Below are 18,359 nucleotides of genomic sequence, written 5' to 3'. Positions count from 1 at the left end.
CGAGATGACATACTCTGAGCTAGGAATTTGCCCACGTCTCAATGTTATGGCAGACGGCGGAGAACAGCAGATTCCAAACTCATTATTGCCAGAAGAAATGAGACTAGATACTTCAGAAGATCTGCTGCTCTTCTCACATGGTGTGCAGAGAATCCAGGATTTGATATGGCATGCTAGTGTCAGGATTAGAGGTGCAAACCGGAAGAACTACAAAGCCTGCCAGTGCGACACAAGGCCTAGAGTCTACTGAGAGGCAGACTTCACAGAGGTAAAACAAGAAAAGTTTAGATATAAATACTTACTGATGCTTAGAGACACCTTTTCAGGTTGGACTGAGGCTTTCCCAAACAAGCATTAGTCTGCTCAGACAATAACAAAGAAACTACTGAAAGAAATTCTCCCAAGGAACAGTTTTTCTAGGCTTATGAGGTCAGACAATGGACCTGAATTTGTGTCCCAGGTAAGTCTGGCATGAGCTAATATTCTGAGGATTATTGGAAACGTCATGTACTTACAGACTCCAGAGGATGAAGAGAACCCTAAAGGAGACTTTAACTAAATTGACCTTAGAGACTGATAGTGTCAGGGTGACACTTCTCTTTGCCCTTTATAGAGTACAGAAGTCCCCATACCAGAAGGGACTCAGCCCTTTTAAAATTATGTTTGGTTCACCTAGAGGCTATTACAAAACCAGATGATCACCAATTATTAGATGATCTTGAGGGGGTCTAGTGGGTGCACAAACATGTTTGGCCTAGACTTGTGCTTTCTATTAAGCAAGTCCACCTCTGGAGCTCTACCAACTTTAGCCCGAAGGTTGGGTCCTGATCAAGGGACACTGCTAGGAGTCACCAGAGCCTGACTTAAAGGTTCCTATGCTTTAGAGATGCAGTGTGGATCCACCACACATCTGTGTGCAGCTGAAGGCAACCCGGGCCAGCAGGAATAGACTTTAGCCTCAAGACTCCCTTCTGTCTCCCACCGATGGGTCCCTACCATGCCCCAGGGACACCACAAAGACAGTCCTGTTACTGTTTTCGTGAACCTTCAGGAAGCCCCAGATTGGGCCTTCTAGTCACCAGAGAAAGAGGGGAATGAGAGACCAGATCTTTTAAGTTCAGACTCCATTTTAGAGAACCTGACTAAGTTTGAACTCAGGTAAACCAACAGGCCGGTACCTAGCATTAGTCTCCAAGTTACCCTCCCCCCAACAAAACCCGAGCACAGCTCCAGTTTCTAGGCTAATTCCAACTAGACCTGTGTCTCCTGGTTAATCTCCCACTATTTCCAGGTTATCCCCAAACAAATTTGTACCCCAGATTACAAGCCTGCCCCTGCCTAATTCAGAGGGAAGTGAAATCCTTTATGGTTTGACTCCCAGCACCAGACATTATGCTAAAGGCCACAGTATCTTTCCAATTAGATGTTTGACAGGTTAGAAACACTTACCACTTTGTATAAAACCTTGCCCCAGTATGTGTTCGGGGTGTGTGGGGGTGTCTTCTCCACCAAAACCGTTCAACGAATCAGCGGTGGGCTGAGCGCAATTTCGAGCTTGTAAATTAAGTCCTTTGTGCGATTGCATAGGATCGGCTCTTGACTGGTTTGGCCTTTGGGGGTTTACTGACACTTTCTTGGCTCTTCAGTATCTTTATCCTACGTACAGTTCTACAAATGACCTCCCTTAGGTTGCCACTTGACCAATGGATGAAAATTCTAGAGTAAGCGGTCGTTACCAAACTGACCAGCAGAGGGCAGCAAACACTGTCGGATCAAGTTCCTTCTCCAGCCCACAGGAACACAACATACAGGATTTCTGTGATTCTCTTTGTTCTGCTTCAGAGGGGAAGCAAGGGAAAAAATTGATTCTTTAAGGTGTCTATACCAACACTTTAATACGATTCTAAGATGGGCGTGGCAGCGCCGGCCTTTAATTCCAGCGTTCAGTAGTAGGTAAAACAGAGGATCTCTGAGCTCTAGGACAGCATAGTTTACATAGAGTTCCAGGGCAGCCAGGGCTACAGAGACACTGTAAAAATAAAAACACGCCCAAACCCCAAATGATAGGATATTGTCTTATGGCATTTACAGACTGTCATTGTTATATAGAGAGGTGCCTATTATTTTAGCACATTGAGAGTATCAATTTATACAATGAGGTATATGAGGCATACAGGAGCTGTCTGGTTTCTATAGAGAGGCATATGGTATTATACATATAGAGACTGTCCATGCTATATAGGGAGCTTTGATCCTGTTGACTACGGCTCCACACACACACACACACACACACACACACACACACACACACAGGAGCCTTCTGTGAAGGTTAGTTAGGGTTTCTTTGGTTGTAAAAAACACCAAAGCAACTTGGGGAGAAAGGGGTTTACTTGTCTTACTCTTCCATGCCACCGAATTCACCGCTGAAGGAAATCAAGGCAGAAACTCAAGGCAGAATGTGGGGGCTGGAACTCAAGCAAAGCCATGGAGGGGTGCTGCCTACTGGCTCCTCGTGGCTTGCTCAGCCTGCTTTCTTATCACACCCAGCACCACCAGCCCAGGGATGGTCCTCCCTCATCCGCACTGGAGGAAATGTCCTCCAGGCTTGCTCTCACACTAATCTGATGGAGGCCTTTTCTCAACTGTGGGCCGTAAACATCTCAAACTACTCTTAACTTGCATCAACCAGACAATAAGGAGCCAGGACAGAGAGGATGCTGTAGGTGCACGGGCACCGGAAACACCCTGACCACCTCCAGCTGTCTCATTTTCTTCAGTCCTGGTCCAGTTTCCACAGCTGAGCTGAAATTTCTTTCACTATAATACTGTAATTTCTTTCTCCCCGGTTGTCAAGGAGCATTCTTTACTCTTCACATTCTCGGGTACAGCCCCCAAGTCTCACATCACTCAGGTAACTGCTGCTTTACTTCCTCTGTCCTACAAAGGTCAGTTATTTCGTTTCCTTTCTGATTTATAAAATAAGCCGAAGAAAAATTTGTACTATAGAAACATTTTCTCTGCGCTTGCTCAGAGGTGTGTCCACGTGGGTGGGTGTATAATGTGCTGACTGAAAGTATTTTTACCAAGTGATCTATTACTGTGCAAGAATAATAATAATGAAAACCTCACTGGATGTGAGGGCGATCTGGCTGCGACGTCTGTCACCGCATTGATCGCCAGGGTTGATTCTGCTGATCTGGCAGGCTTGTCGGATGTCCCCTCCCTCCTTCACAGCTCCACGTGTATCCCTTCCGAGGCTGAGCATTGATAACCTTCCCAAAAGAGAGGTGGACCTGGTCAAGGGTAGCTGTGCCCCCCTGCTAGAACCTCCAAACAAGCACTCAAGATCAAAGAAACAAAACAAACAACCCCCCCACAAACCCTATTCTGTTTCAGACGGTACCTACAAAACTCTAGCCTATCGGACATTCACATGCTGACTACACAGTAGCCTGGCAGAGGGGCAGACTGTTGAGACGCTTTCTCTGGGTCCTTTGCTCTGAGAAACTTGACATCTGCCAATGTCACGTACATTCACCCCTAAATTCTCCTGTTGTCTACCAATGACTCATTCTTGCCAGGCCCCACAGCAGCCCCTGGGCTTTAGACTGTGTATCCTACTCCCCAATACCCTCCCGCCCCAGGTTTGCCCGAAGACTCAGTTACTTCAGGCTCTGGCATCACTGGGTAGCCACCACAGTTGTTTTTCTTAAAAAAAATTATTTATTTTATATGATATGGGTATGTGTGTATCTGAATGTAGTTTTACGCATATGGATGCAGTGCCCACAGAGGCCAGAAGAGGGCATCAGATCCCCTGGAACTGAAGCTTCAGGTGGTTGTGAGCTGCCTCAGTGGGTGCTAAGAACTGGACTCGGGCCTCCTGGAGAGGAATACGAGCTAACTACTGAGCCATCTCTCCTGCCCCTTAAAAAAAATTAAGTTGAGAATTTCAAACATGCATAGAAGGTATTTTAATCAGATCCACCCCTCCTTCTCTTGCTTGCAATTTCTCCTCTACCTTTCAAACTTCATCATGTCTTTAAATCATTGAGCCCACTTAGTGCCCTCCACACCCACCAGTGCGTGTGCTTGAGTATCTGGGGAGGCGTGGGTAGATTGTTAGGGGCTATGTGTCTCCAGAAAACCTGACTCATTTTCTCAGCTGCTATTAATTGCCAATAGCTTCCTGGCTTAGGGTGGGGCTTGATGATCTTCCCCACCCCCGTCCATGTTGAGATCTTGTGTAGGTCGAGGACAAGCAGTTGCAGTGTCTGTGAGTTCTGCTTGTGTTGGTTTTTTTACTTGACTTCCGGTAGTGTCTGAGAGGGACCGCCGCCCTGCCCCCAAGGCCCGGCTTGTTTCTGTCTGTGCACTTGGTGAAACGCATCTGCACTCTGAGGAGGGGAGGGTGCTCTGTGTATCAGGAAGACGTGTTGTTTCAAGGGACCCTCCCTCATCCACAACGAACCATCAGCAGGCCTAATGTTGATGGGCCCGGTATTGTGAGGGTTCGGTGGGAGTTTTCATTTTTATTTTTGAGATGAGGTCTCACGTAGGCCATTCTGGCCTTGACCTCCTTGACCTTGATCCTCCTGCCCCTACCCTGCCTCAGCACTGAGGTTTCAGGCACGGAAAACCACACCCAATTGTATGTGGTGTTAGGGATTGAAACCATATAGCAGGCAAACACTGTACCAACTGAGTTGCAACCCCAGTGTCCACATGAGCAATTTAAATTTTTCGAGACGGGGTATCACTGTATACTCGGGTTGACCTTTGACCTAGAACTGACCACATAGGCCACGGTCCCCTCAGACTCACAGAGGTCTGCTGGCGTCTGCCTCCTGCTTAAACGCATGCACCACCACTCCTGGCGTAAACAGTTTTTTAAGTTGATTTATTGATTCATTCATTCAAGGAAATTGCTCATTAGGTATTAAGATCAAACCTGCTAAGAGCCGGACAGATGATTCTCTCCTGGTAGAAGATGGCCGTGTTACACCAGGTTCAAACCCTACTTCATGGACTAGGCCCCGGGTCCCTGACCTACTTACTACCCGCCTCATCTCTCTTGTATAAATTTTCTGGCACATATTTCTACTCTCTTCAACCTGAGGTCATCAGAACGCTTTGGGTCTCTGACGATAAAAAATATAACCGTTTGGGATCAATTGCGTTATTTTCGCCAACAGGCGCTGTGTAATCTATACCTGTTCATAGAAAGCATGCGCTCTATCTAACTCACCTCAGATGTGTAAGTTCTCAATCGGACGGCTGTACTGAGAGGTAATACAGCCTCCTTATAGAATCAAGGTCCTGTGTAATAGCTCCTAATACAAATTTTCAATTTTTCCCCTTTTCCCCTAACTTTCCCTATAATAAACGCCAGTAGGTATGGCTAAATATTCATTGGAAACATGATCTTCAAACCTTGAATAGCTACTCACCATTCTGAAGGCTGCTGTAAACTATTTCACTATATTGTTAGGTAAATCAGCTTATTTACTTGTTTGTTTATTCTTTAGAGACATGTTCTCATTTTGCCTATGCTGCCCTCAGACTAATAGAATAGCTGAGGGAGGCCTTGAACTCCTGACCCTCCTCTCTCTACATCCCAAATACTGTACTTACGGTGCATGTGCCACTGTGTCCAGTGACTGATTCAATTATTTTTAATGATTTATTCATTTCTCTCTCCCTGTGTATGTGTGCGTAGTGGGTGTAGACACACACGTGTGTGTGTGTGTGTGTGTGTGTGTGTGTGTGTACATGCAGTGGCCAGAAGAGGATACATATGAGGTCTCCCAGAACGTGTTTACGGTATTTTCAGAATGCCCAGCTTGTTGTGTAGATGTGAGGATTCAAACTTCATTTGTTACAATTGCCCAGCAAGCGCTCTTAACTGTTAATACATCTACTCTGCAGCCACAAATAGATCATTTTTACAGTTTTGAGTGGTTAGAAAGCTTTGACGAGTTGAGTGTTGTGTTTGTTTCATTGTTGTGAAGAGACATCATGACCAAGGCAACTCTAATAAAGCTAAACATCTAACTGGGTCTGGCTTACAGGTTCAGAGGTTCAGTCCATTATCAACATAGAGGGAAGCTTGGTGGCACCCAGGAGGAGCTAAGAGTTCTACCCCCCCCCCCCCCATTCTCAGGCAGCAGGAGACTGTGTGCCGCACTGAGTGTAGCTTAAGCCCAGGAGACCTCAAATTTGGCAGCAAGGCCACACCTCCTGATAGCGCCTCTCCCCATGGGCCAAGCGTTCACACGTGTGAGTCTGTTGGAGCCATGGCTGTGCAAAGCGCCACAATTTGACAATGTTGAAATGAAAACTTTTATGTTGTGTAACAAATATATGCTAAAACTGAAAATACAACTTGAGCAATCTGCATATAGTAATAATCTCAGGCATATTTGGTTATTTCTAGAAGATGTGCTGAATCTTACTGAATATGAAATTTCATCAATTTTCCCTTCTAGCACCAATCTATCTTCTTCCTATTAACACGGACTTTAACTGTACACATTGGACATTTTTATAAGATACACTTACATTTCTTCTTTAACAGATATATTTATACTTAATTAAATTATTTAATTTATATTACATTTAGAATTTAATTTTTCATTATGACTGGTAATTTTCCACACAGGTATACTAAAAAATGATGACGCCTACTCCCCATTCTTCCCTCACAGCTGTGGGGAGCAACCTCAACACATCTCTCTCCCAAGTTTATGTTGTTGTTTTTTTATAACCTGTTAAGTCCAGTTAGAGTTGCCCATGTGTACACAGGTGTGGAGCCATCACCGGAGAACAGGAACTCTATTAATGGCCACACGCAGTGAAATTTAGTAAATAGACTTATGGAATAGTTTCTTTGCCTGCGTCAAAGTTTTTTCTCCTCTAACACCCTCTGTTGAATGATAATCTATTTAGTCCCTTATTTTATACCACTAAAATATTAATATATTAAGGTTTCTGAATGATTTCTGATGGCTTTGGCTGTTTCTCTTTAGGTTTATTAATATGTCCGCTTGCCTTTCCTTTACAAAGCTAGCTTAATTACTCATCTCAATTAAATATTAATAGTTATGTAAGTCTTCTTAATTAATGTTCTAAGAGTTAATGCAGAATCATCCTATTTAATAATTATAGATTAAGTCTGGGATCATTGTTACCCATTTTGAGTGTCTACTGTTCCATTCTCAGACTGAGTTGCAGGCTCTGACAGCGTGGGTTGATTATCTCATGGCAGCCTGCACCTTCAGGACACTGATGGGAACTTTTGTGTCCTTACTTGACCCTCCAGAAATAAATATTTTAGATCCAACAGCCTCTTTTGCTCATCAACAAAACCAATCAACAAACAAACCAAACAAACCAAAAAGAAAAATAGCAACTTTATTTTCAAATTTAGTGTGTGTGGGTACACATGTGTGCCAGTGATCGGTACACGGTCTGAAGACAACTTTTGTTGTCTGGTCTTTCTCTCCAGTGTACTGGTTCTGGGGAAATTGAACCGTGGTTGATATGCAGGGAGGGCAGGTACAAGATAAACCAAGGACTGTGATTGGACAGTGAAAGAGATAGGCGGGGACAAAGTTTTGGAAAGAAGAGAAGTGTGGAGAGAGAGCGGGAGAAGCCAAGACGGAGGGGGATGAAGATAACCTATCTCCGTGTGGCTTTAACTTTTTTAAAAAAGATTTTTTTATTTATTATATGGAAGTACACTGTGGCTGTCTTCAGACATACCAGAAGAAGGCATCAGATTCCATTACAGATGGTTGTGAGCCAGCATGTGGTTACTGGGATTTGAACTCAGGACCTCAGGAAGAACAGTCAGTGCTCTTAACCTCTGAGCCATCTCTCCAGCCCATAAATATCTTAGATCGATTATTATAGGATGATTTTTCTTGTCTAGGTGGGCAAATTGTATCTTATCAACTGGATCTATGTTTATTGAGTGGATGTCTCCTGGAGTGGGAATTTACTGAGATAAATCTGATCGTTAAATTACAAGTTTCTGGAGTTTTTGGTTTTGTCGGGCTGGTGGGAGTCGTGATGGTGACCGCAGGGGACAGTTGCAGGAATGTGAGCAGAGTCTGAGGGAGACGCGAGAGGGCAGCCGGCTGCTGAAACCTCTAGAGTCTTGATTTTACCAGGTTGCTGGGAATGGGAGCAGGGTCCACAGTGGAGAGCCACGAGATAGATGCGGAGAGATCACCACTGGGACCAGAGAATAGCTGGCACAGAGCGAGCCAGGAGGGCGGCCGCTGAGATGAAAATACCCAGCTAATGCCATCTGGTTCTATGACGCTGGCTATAGCGAGGGTTGGTGGGACAGAACCAAGGTAGTCAGGTGTGGTGGAAACCACCTTTACCCCATCTTACTGACCCCTTTATACAAGGGCATTTCAACTCAATGCCGGCAGTTTCCAACCTGCATCTGCAAAGGAATCTTTATTGTTTGTGCAGACTTGAAAGGTTCATTGGAGATGTGGCAGGACCTAATTATGCTTAGAGCCGTCCGGAAGGAAGACAGTTGTCTGAGCATTTAAGTCAAACCATCCCATCTTAACAAACCTGTGACCGGATGTTTATTTTACCAGAAAATATTCTCAGAAATACCAAGTAATTGGGCTTTATCCTATAGCCTGAAGGCCAATATCCTGTACTTGGTAAAAACCAACTGAAAAAGTGAATTCCAGTAATGGAATGTGTCCGTGGCAAATGCGTAGTAACAGCCCCTGGTATTCACACCTACGGCCTGTTGGCAGCTGTTCTTCCGCTGTGGTACATAAAGGCAGTTTCTATGGAAACCCAAACCCACGTGCTACAGGGCTTTGAGATCAAAGGCAGTGCCCTGAATTGTTTAGAGAACCCAAGGAAGGTTCCAAAATTTTATTCTGCTCCACAGAAAACACGGCCATCAAGACTCTGAAGTGCTTTCTCGCCCAGGTGTTTCAGAACACTGTGGAGCTGCTTTAAAAGTTTGCAATTTGTTGTGAATTTATCTGGTGTAACTATTTTGCCAGGTATTTTTATAACATTCATTTCTGTCTTGAAGGAAGTTACCATCTTCTGTCTCTTCCTTTCTCTTTTGCACATTAATAAAAGATGAGAAAATTAGGCATACAGAATAAAACTTGCAAATCGATGGTGGGTGACCGTTCTCAACATGCAGCTATACACAATGTATCCAGGCTAGCATTCTTCCCACATGCTTTTTGATATGTACAAAAGATGGGTTGCTAGTATGTGGTAGGCAGCTTCAGCTCGGCCTATAATGTGCTAACTGGGTAAATGTGTTTGCCAGTCAGGCCTGGCAACCATGCTAGTGAGGTATCTCCATCCCTGGAACTGGTGTATAGGTGGAAGGAGAGAGTGTACTCTGTGGAGTTGCTCTCTGTCCTCCACGCATGCCACAAGCATCACTCAGAGTGATAATGGTAACAATAACAAAAATTATTAATGAAAAATTAAAATGACCTTGGCTAAAGTAGTACTCACTCATATATGAAGAGCATGTATATTGATACCTTATTTAATTTTTCATGCATTTGTGTGTGTGAGAGTGTTTGTGAATGTGTGTGTGTCTGTGAATGTGTATGTGTGTATATGTGTGTGTGTGAGTGTTTGTGAGTGTGTATGTGTGTGTATATATGTGAGTGTGTGTGTGAGTGTATGTGTGTATGTGTGAGTGTGTATGTGTGTTTGTGAGTTATGTATGTGTGTATGTGAGTGTGAGTGTGTGAGTGTATATGTGTGTGATGGGGAAAGAAGGGGAGAGAGAGAAAGAGAGAAAGGGAGAGAGAGGGAGGGAGAGAGAGGGAGGTAGAGAGAGAGGAGGAGAGGGGTTATTCCCAAAATGTTGGTAGACATTAAAGTAGAAGCATATTTTCAATGGGTGTGTGTTCCCAAATAGTAGGATTTTTTTGTTTTGTTTTGGTCTCTTTTTTGTTTTGTTGTTGTTGTTTATGTGTGTGGGTTTTTTGTTTTTGTTTTGTTTTTTTTTTGTTTTTTTTGGAGTCTGGTTTAGACTCGTGATTCTCTTGTCTCAGCCTTGAGGGTGCCTGACCCCCACACCAACATTTTTGTCTTTATTTTCTTTCTTTTCCTTTTGGCAAATCTTGGTTTAGATGTACTTCTTTTGACTAATTCCCATGTTATAAAAGTCAAAGCAGTCTGGCTAGTGACAATGAGACCCATTCTTCAGGGGGACTGTGAATGTGGATCTGTGTGTTGTGTTGATCTGTGGGGGTTGCCTGATCCACATCTCTCCTCCTACTCCTGTGGGGCAAGTGGACAGTCAAAGGAGCTGGTGAGGTTGAGCAAGCCCAAACCTTGGGGAATCTCGGAATTGACAATGGCGGTGTGGAGCCAGCTTTCTGCCAAGCTCTACCTGATCTGGAGCAAGTAACCATGACACCCCACAGAGAGGACCATGGCAGTCATAAAAAACCTGAAGTTCTCCATGGTAAAGAGGATATCTAGATAGGCCTTGAGTGGTTAGCCAATGAGCTTCCCTTTTTGGGTGTTACGTCCTGCAGAATGAATTTAATCTCTGGTTCACCCTGTGTAAGGTGTCTGCATTTACATCTGCCATCAAATGAAACATTTGGATAAGCAAGAATTGTTTCCTTCATCAAGGATCACTGTGAGGTGTGGGGGGTGCGGTTGTTGTAAAGCGTCATCCCTACATCTCCCAGAGAAGGCCTTTCCTCTTCCAGCCCCTCCATACACACAGCTGGACAACCTCCCTGGTAAACTGTCCCCTTTTCTGCTTTTACATCACACATGTTTTATTGCCTCTTCTTGTTCCTTCTCCCTCTCTGTTTAGAATTCCTCATGTGTCATAGTTCTATTTCTTTCATGTCATATATATATATGTATGTATATATGTATGCATGCACCCATGCATATGTAAGTTTCAATCTACATTCCTCATAGGAGAGAAAACATGCAGTCTTTGTTCTTTTGAGTCTGGCTTGTTTCACTTAACATGATGTGATCCCCAGTTCTGTCTATTTTCCTAATATTTACATTCCAATACAAAGTGCTGGGTGTCGTGCATGTGTGTTGCTGTGGTTTGTCCTCGGGAAGCTCCCTTCTCTGTCTGTCCTGTCTGTCTTCTTACTCACTCCTTCCCTCAGTCCTACTTTAGCTTTCCTACTGCATGTATCTCATTACCCTCTCTGTTTCCCTCCCTAGAAAGTATTTTCTGTGACACTCATATTCACTCTCTCTCTCTCTCTCACATACACACACACTTAAATTAAGTTTACACACACACAGACTCACACACACACACACACACTTAAATTAAATTTCCACCGATGAGAGAAGATATGGTTTTATCTTCCCCTGTTTGACTCACTTAGCAAAATGATTTTTGAACACCTTCACTTTTTTTTTGCAAAAGCCATGAATTTATTGAAAAAAAAAAACAAATCATAAAATTCCATGTGAACACATGGCACATTTTGTTTCCCACTTAAATCAGAAACACCTTTATTGATAGTTTAGGACAGTCAAAATGCACACAAAGACAAAGATGAGACCACAAAGATGTAAAACTGCAGCAGGTGAGTTAATACTCTTCATCCTTCAGTGCTATTGCCTCAAACTCCTCATAATCCTTCTCTAGGGCAGCCATGTCCTCGTGGCCTCCGAGAACTCCCCCTCCTCCATGCCCCCACCCACATACCACAAAGGCACCTTGGCATACATCAGACCAAACTTGTGATCTAGGTGAGCCAGGCCTTAGCAATGGCTGTGGTGTTGCTCAGTATGCACACAACTCTCTGGACTCTGGCCAGGTCAGCACTGGGTACCACAGTTGGAAGATGGTAATTAATGCCAACCTTGAAGCCAGTGGGACACCAGTCCACAAACTGGATAGTACACTTGGTCTTGATGGTAGAAATGGAAGCATTGGCATCTTTGGGGGAACACTCCTTCTTACTGGTTACTTAGTCCTTGGAGTAAGTGGTCCCATGAAAATTGAGGAAGTGAAGAGAGGGTGACGAAGATCTCTCACTAGCAGATACCAAGGAGTCCTGGGGAGAAGCTGTGTGTTCACATCTTTTTATCCATTCATCTGTTGATGGGCATCTAGGTTGCTTTGATGTCTTGGCTATTGTAACTAAACCACACAGGTAGCAAGCTGTGTATTTACTATGGCAAGGATCACATTTCACCATCTGGTTGGCTGGCTCAAAGCAGGTATCAGTGATCTCTGATACTGAAAGTTGCTCAAGGTAGGCTTTCTCAGCAGAGATGACAGGGGCATAAGTGGCCAGAGAGAAGTGGATGTGAGGGTAGGGCATCAGGCTGGTCTGAGATTTTGTCATCAGATTTATTCCATCAAATCTGAGGGAAGCAATGATGGAAGACACAATCTGGCTAATAAGGCAGTTAAGGTTAGTGTAGGTTGGGCACTTGATGTTGAGGTTTCTATGACAGATATTATAGATGGCCTCATTGTCTATACTATGAAGGCACAATCAGAGTGCTCCAGAATGGTGTGGGTAGTAAGGATGGAATTGTAGAGCTCAACCACAGCAGCAGAAACCTGGGGTGCTGGATAAAAGAAGAACTCCAGCTTGGACTTCTTTCCATAATCAACAGAGAGCTGCTCCATCAGGGAGGTGAACCCAGAGTCAGTTCCCCTGCCAAAACTGTGGAAAACCAAGAAGCCCTGGAGACCCGTGCACTGCTTGGCCAGCTTTCGAATTCTGTTCAAGACAAGGTCAATGATCTCTTTGCCAATGGCGTAGTGACTACAGGCATTATTATTGGCAGCATCTTCATTGCCTGTAATGAGCTTCTCAGGGTGGAAGAGCTGGCAGTAGGTGCCAGTGAGAACTTCATCAATAACTGTGGGTTCCAGGCCTACAAACACTGGTGTCTGGGGTACATGCTTGCCAGCTCCTGTCTCACTGAAGAAGGCGTTAAAGGAGTCATCTCCTCCCCCAATGGTCTTGTCACTTGGCATCTGGCCATCAGTCTGGATGCTACGCTCCAGGCAGTAGAGCTCCCAGGAGGCATTGGCAATCTGGACACCACCTGGCCAACGTGGATGGAGATGCACTCACGCATACTTAGTCCTTGGAGTAAGTAGTCCCATGAAAATTGAGGAAGTGAAAAGAGGGTGATGAAGATCTCTCACTAGCAGACTACCAAGGAGTCCTGGGGAGAAGCTGTGTGTTCACATCTTTTTTATCCATTCATCTGTTGATGGGCATCTAGGTTGCTTTGATGTCTTGGCTATTGTAACTAAAGCAGCAGTAAACATGTCTACAATTCTCTTTATGGTGTGTTGACTTATAATTTGGCACCCTTCAGCATACCTGCTGTGTTTTGAATGATATTTAAAGAAATACTACATTTTTTTTTAGATGCTTGAAGGCAAGACATACTTGATTGCATGGAAGTCTTTCTCTCTTTTTTGTTGTTTGAGTCAGGGTTTCTCTCTGTGTAGCCCTGGCTGTCCTGGAACTTGCTCTGTAACTGGCTGGTCTCAGAGTGTTTATCTTTCTCAGCATGTGGAGGCAGGGAAGAAGGGAGCACTGCATATGGTGAATATCTGGGTAAAGTCAGGAAAGAGGTTCTCTGTCTGATGTGTGACCAGTTCCTCTCCCACTCTGAGCCTTTTCTGGAGTTCACTGAAGCACATCATAAACACTGCTCTGTGAAGTATGGCCCTATACTAGGTACATGGGAATGATTTATAAACCACTAGGAAAAGGTCAATGTTCTTGGTCTTTATTCTATCAGAGGGAGATAGTATAAGAAGTAAAGAGTGTCACTATGGAATGATGGTATAGTCTTGTGTAAGGCTTGGGAAAGAAAATTCAGGGCATCAGGGACTGCTCCTACAAACATTGCAAGGAAGGGGCATAATTTGAGAAAGTGAGGGAGGCAAGCCATGGCTATAGCGTAGGCAGTTTTGAACATTCTTAAGTTTTTGGCCTTTATAAAAAAATGGGGGGGAACAGACTGCTTCAATTCTCTTAATCACAGGCACCTTTATTTGGCTTAATTCTTAAGCAATTTTTTTTTGTGATTACATATTTTATACATCTTACAGTCATTTCTAAGCCTGAGTATAAATGGCCTAATTTCAAGGACTCAGCTTAACATTACGAACTCCAGTTCACTTTCAGACTCCATTTTGTGATTAACTTGGCCTCTGAATGAACTTAGCTCCTGGGAAAATCCCAGCTTGTTCCAGGAGCCATATCGCCATGGTAATAATCACAATTTCTTGGGGAAATAGCCACTCTATTCCTAGTGACAGCCAATCAGTTCTTAAGGAGAAAGTACCTAATGTCTTAAAATAGATTGATTAAGTTAGCAACCATTGTTCATACCAAGCTGAAATTATTACTAACCAACAGAAGTGTGTCAAGCAAATATCAACCAATCATGTAACTGCCATGTTGGAAAGTCCCTCTCCCTACTACCATGATAAACAGGCAAAGCTTGTACCAACTCAGGACCTTCCACACTATCAATTGTGAGGGAGAGGTTGGAGGGTCTGTGCTTGAGCTTGAATAAAGACTTTACTTTTGTATGTGAGTTGGATTTCTGGTAGTTTCTGGTGGTCTGTGGGGAACTCTTGATCTGGGAATAACACCGCTTAATTAACTTGTGGATTATCTACTTGTGGGTTCCAAGTTGCTGGAAGATTCTGAGTTCTGACTGACTGTCTTTGCATATGACCTTGTTGATCTCAACATCAACCTGGAAGCACATTTACAGAGTGTGGATAGCTGTAATCAATCTTAGAGTGAAGTGATGTTTGCATATTAAGATGTTGCTCTTGGTTGTCAACTTGACAGGACCTGAAACCCACCAACAGGCAAGCTGCTGAAAACTTCCATGAGGGACTTTTTTTGTTTGAATTATATGAACCAGAAAAGATCAGCTCAAAAGGTGGGTGATAATTTCTGGTAGCAACCTAGCTTCTAATGTAGACTGAAGTCGACCAGCCCTCAAGGAATCTTCCAGGACTTTGGTAAAAGATTGTAACTGCTGAGATATCCAGCCACATGGGCTGGAAACTACCAGATTCTCAGCCTCTCCAGTGTGAGGCAGATGTTGGACTACCCAGACTGTGTTGTATAAACCAGTTTAATAAGTCCCCTTTAGTATGTATTCATGCTGTTAGTTCTGCTCCTCTAGAGAATCCAGCCACAAATATCTTATAACTTATTTTATTTAACTTTATCTGAACATTTCTACTTTAATAACCTTGTTCTACTAGAGGAAGACATTTTCCTTCTGCACAGTGGTTTTCCTCAGTGTGAAAATATGAGCAAGGTTATGTTTCATATATTAATTATTTATTTTTTAAAGATTCATTTATTTATCATGAATATGGTGTTCTGCCTGCATATATGTCCATATGTCAGAAGATGGCATCAGATTCTATTACAGATGGTTATGAACCACCATGTGGTAGCTGGGAATTGAACTCAGGACCTCTGGAAGAGCAGCTAGTGCTCTTAACCACTGAGCCATCTCTTCAGCCCTGTGTTTTATATGTATACACACATTCTTCTGTAAACTAACTGTAGGACTCTTCCTATACATTACGCAAGGACCTTGAATCTTCCATGTAGTGTGAGTTTCCATGTAGGTGAAATGGTTAATTTTGATTACCAACTTGATTAAATCAAGAATCACACAGGGTATTACTGGTTGCCTGTGGGGGTGTGTCCAAAGGGTTTTAACAGAGGAGAAACAAAAGTCCACCCTGAATGTGGGCAGTACCATCCTTTGAGCTGTGATCCTGACTGAATCAAAATGAGGGCAAGGAGAAAGCCAGCCAAGTACTGGCTTTCCCCCTTCTCTGCCTCCTGGCTACCAGGTTCCCACAGCCATGGCTGTGAGATTCTCCTTCCACTGTTCCTTTTCCTCTACAATGAACTATATTACCCTAAAATGTGAGGCACGATAAACCCCTCCTCTCAAGGTTTGATCACTGTAATCAAAGAAGTAGATAATACAGTAGATTCCAAGTCTGAAGAGGTTGTTACCCAGTTTTCCCCTTTACCTCAGATTAGAGTTAACTTTGTAGAGAGCAGGGCATGTCTGAGAAGGAAGTGTTTAATTGCCCATCTGTTTGCATGTGCAGAGTTGAATGGTTAGAGTATTGAACTAGTTGGTAATTTCTTCTGGGAATGGAAACAGCTTGTTGTTGTTTGTTTTTATCTTGTTTTGCATTGTTTTTTAAGTCACTGGCTGCTGATCTGTGTACAGAGGTGGGGAGGTGGTATCTGACCTGGCCTGGAAGGAGGGTTCAAGTGAAGGGGAAAGGCACCAGTAGGAGGGGAAGTGCTGCTGCTCCCCCCCAGATGCTGCCCTGGCTGAGTCGAGCGAAGAAGAGCTTCTAGTGGCTAAGGCTTCAGGAGAGCACACTCTTCCCAGGCAGGGTTACAGCTCCCGTGTTACAGATGCCCTCCTACCAAGGAGCAATTCACATTCACACACTTCTATTCCTTCGGGAAAGGATGTTATATATACAGTTTTGGGGTGGGTTGGGGTCTGACAGCAGGTGCTTCCTGTTGGCTTGGTCTGAGCTGTTAGGGATGCCCCATCTACATGTGAAGGGGTTTGAGGGTGCTGCCCCTATGTGACTGATGGCCTCGATTCACTCTATGGGGGTTATGGCTACGTGACAGGTGTGTGATTTTGGGAGTAGGTGAAGCTCCTACTGTCCCTTTTGGGTACCCAGGGTTTCAAGGCCAGCTTGACCTTACCAGGCTTACTCTCACAGTTCACAGCCCCACATCTGGTGAGGTCAAGTGGGCAGCTGAAGGTCATTATGAACCTGAAAAAAGGGGAAAGACAAGCCCTGGTGGCTTATCACAAGGCCCTTAGAGCAGAGGCATGTGACTACCCTGGGGTTCCACATGCAGTTCAACTTTCTTGCCACAGGCCTCACCAAGGCAACAAGAATTATCCTTCACAGCCTTATCCTTTGGACTGTCATTTCAGGCATCTTGACTTTTGTCAGCTGTAGGCTTATTTACTTCTCTGGTTCTTTCTTATGGTAAATTTATGTTCACAACCCTGTATTGCTCAATGACCAAGTATATTCTGAGAAATGTATACTTCTTGGGTGAACACAATATTTCTGCAAATCAGCATGATGTAGGCTGGTCACTGGATGTGGCTACTTGAATAGTCAAGAGACAAAGCAGTGAATGGCATAGCATGGCAGGCTGCTTCTTTGTTGTTTATTTAGACACTGGGTCTTGCTAGGTAGTCCATGATGACCTGGAAGCCACCATAGAGCCTATATTGGCCTCAAAGACTTAGTGATCCAACTAAGTATTAGTCTCCTGAATACTGAGATTATAAGCATGAACCACAGTGAACAGTTCAGTGTATTGTTTTATAGTACTTAAAAATTCTATTATTTTAAATTATGTGTGTGTATTTATGTGAGGTTATGTGCACATGAGCGCAGGTACTTTAGAAGACCAGAGGCATTGACTCCCTGTGAGCTGAAGTTTCAAGTGTTTGTGACCTGGCCACCCAGCTCATGTCCTCATACAGCAGTATGTGCTTTTGACTGCTGTTCACAAGCCCTGTACCTGTGTCACCTCTACTTCTCCCCATGACCCTACCTTTCTTTAACACCTTTCTTTCATTGAGTTAGTTGAGCACCACAGAAGCAAGATCTTGAAGGCCATGGTGAGAGTTTGCACCTCAGGAGCCCCATGGAGCTCTTAAAGAAACTGACCCAGTAGAGTGACATGTATGCTTATATTTAAGAAATTCTTGCCAGTGCCACCAGCACTTGCCTCTGATTATGGCACTGAGCAGACTGAGACAGGAAGATCAGGAGTTCCAGGCCAGGCCTGGTGAGATGGTTCAGCAGGTAGAAGTGCTTGTTGCTAACCCTGAAGACCTGAGTTGAATGCTTGTGACTCCCATGGTAAAAGAAGAAAACCCAGAGTCCTCTGATTTCTACATGCATACCCAGACTCATGTGTGAATGAACACACACACACACACACACACACACACACAATGAGATCCAGTCTCAAAAACAATAACAAAAAGACAACTCACCAGGGTAATGTGTGTGTGTGTGTGTGTGTGTGTGTGTGTGTGTGTGTGTGTAGAAATGTATAGAAATCCTGTATGAGTTAACTTTTTTGTTGTGTTCAAACACCATGAACAAGGCAACTTATTGAGGGAGGTGCTTATTTGGGCTGTGGTTCAAGGGGCTTAGAGTCTGAGACTGAGGAAGCATGGCAGTAAGCATCAGGTATGGTAACTAGAAAAAGTTGCTGAGAGCTGTATCCTTTACCACAAGTACAAAGCAG

General features: G+C 43.9%; 1 pseudogene across 1 annotated transcript; it reads right to left on the bottom strand.

Annotated features, from left to right (window-relative positions):
* Positions 1 to 11,602: 11,602 nt before the first annotated feature.
* LOC308416260 (tubulin alpha-1C chain-like) lies at positions 11,603 to 13,113 on the bottom strand (annotated as a pseudogene). The gene is made up of 2 exons: positions 12,169 to 13,113; positions 11,603 to 11,976 (listed from the first exon to the last, which is right to left on the bottom strand). The product of its transcript is annotated as a tubulin alpha-1C chain-like (transcript).
* Positions 13,114 to 18,359: the final 5,246 nt, after the last annotated feature.

This window comes from Micromys minutus (assembly GCF_963924665.1).
Source record: "Micromys minutus genome assembly, chromosome: 1".
Lineage (NCBI taxonomy): Eukaryota > Metazoa > Chordata > Mammalia > Rodentia > Muridae > Micromys > Micromys minutus.
The sequence above is the reverse complement of the archived record's forward strand: the minus strand, read 5'-3'. Positions and strand labels throughout refer to the sequence as shown.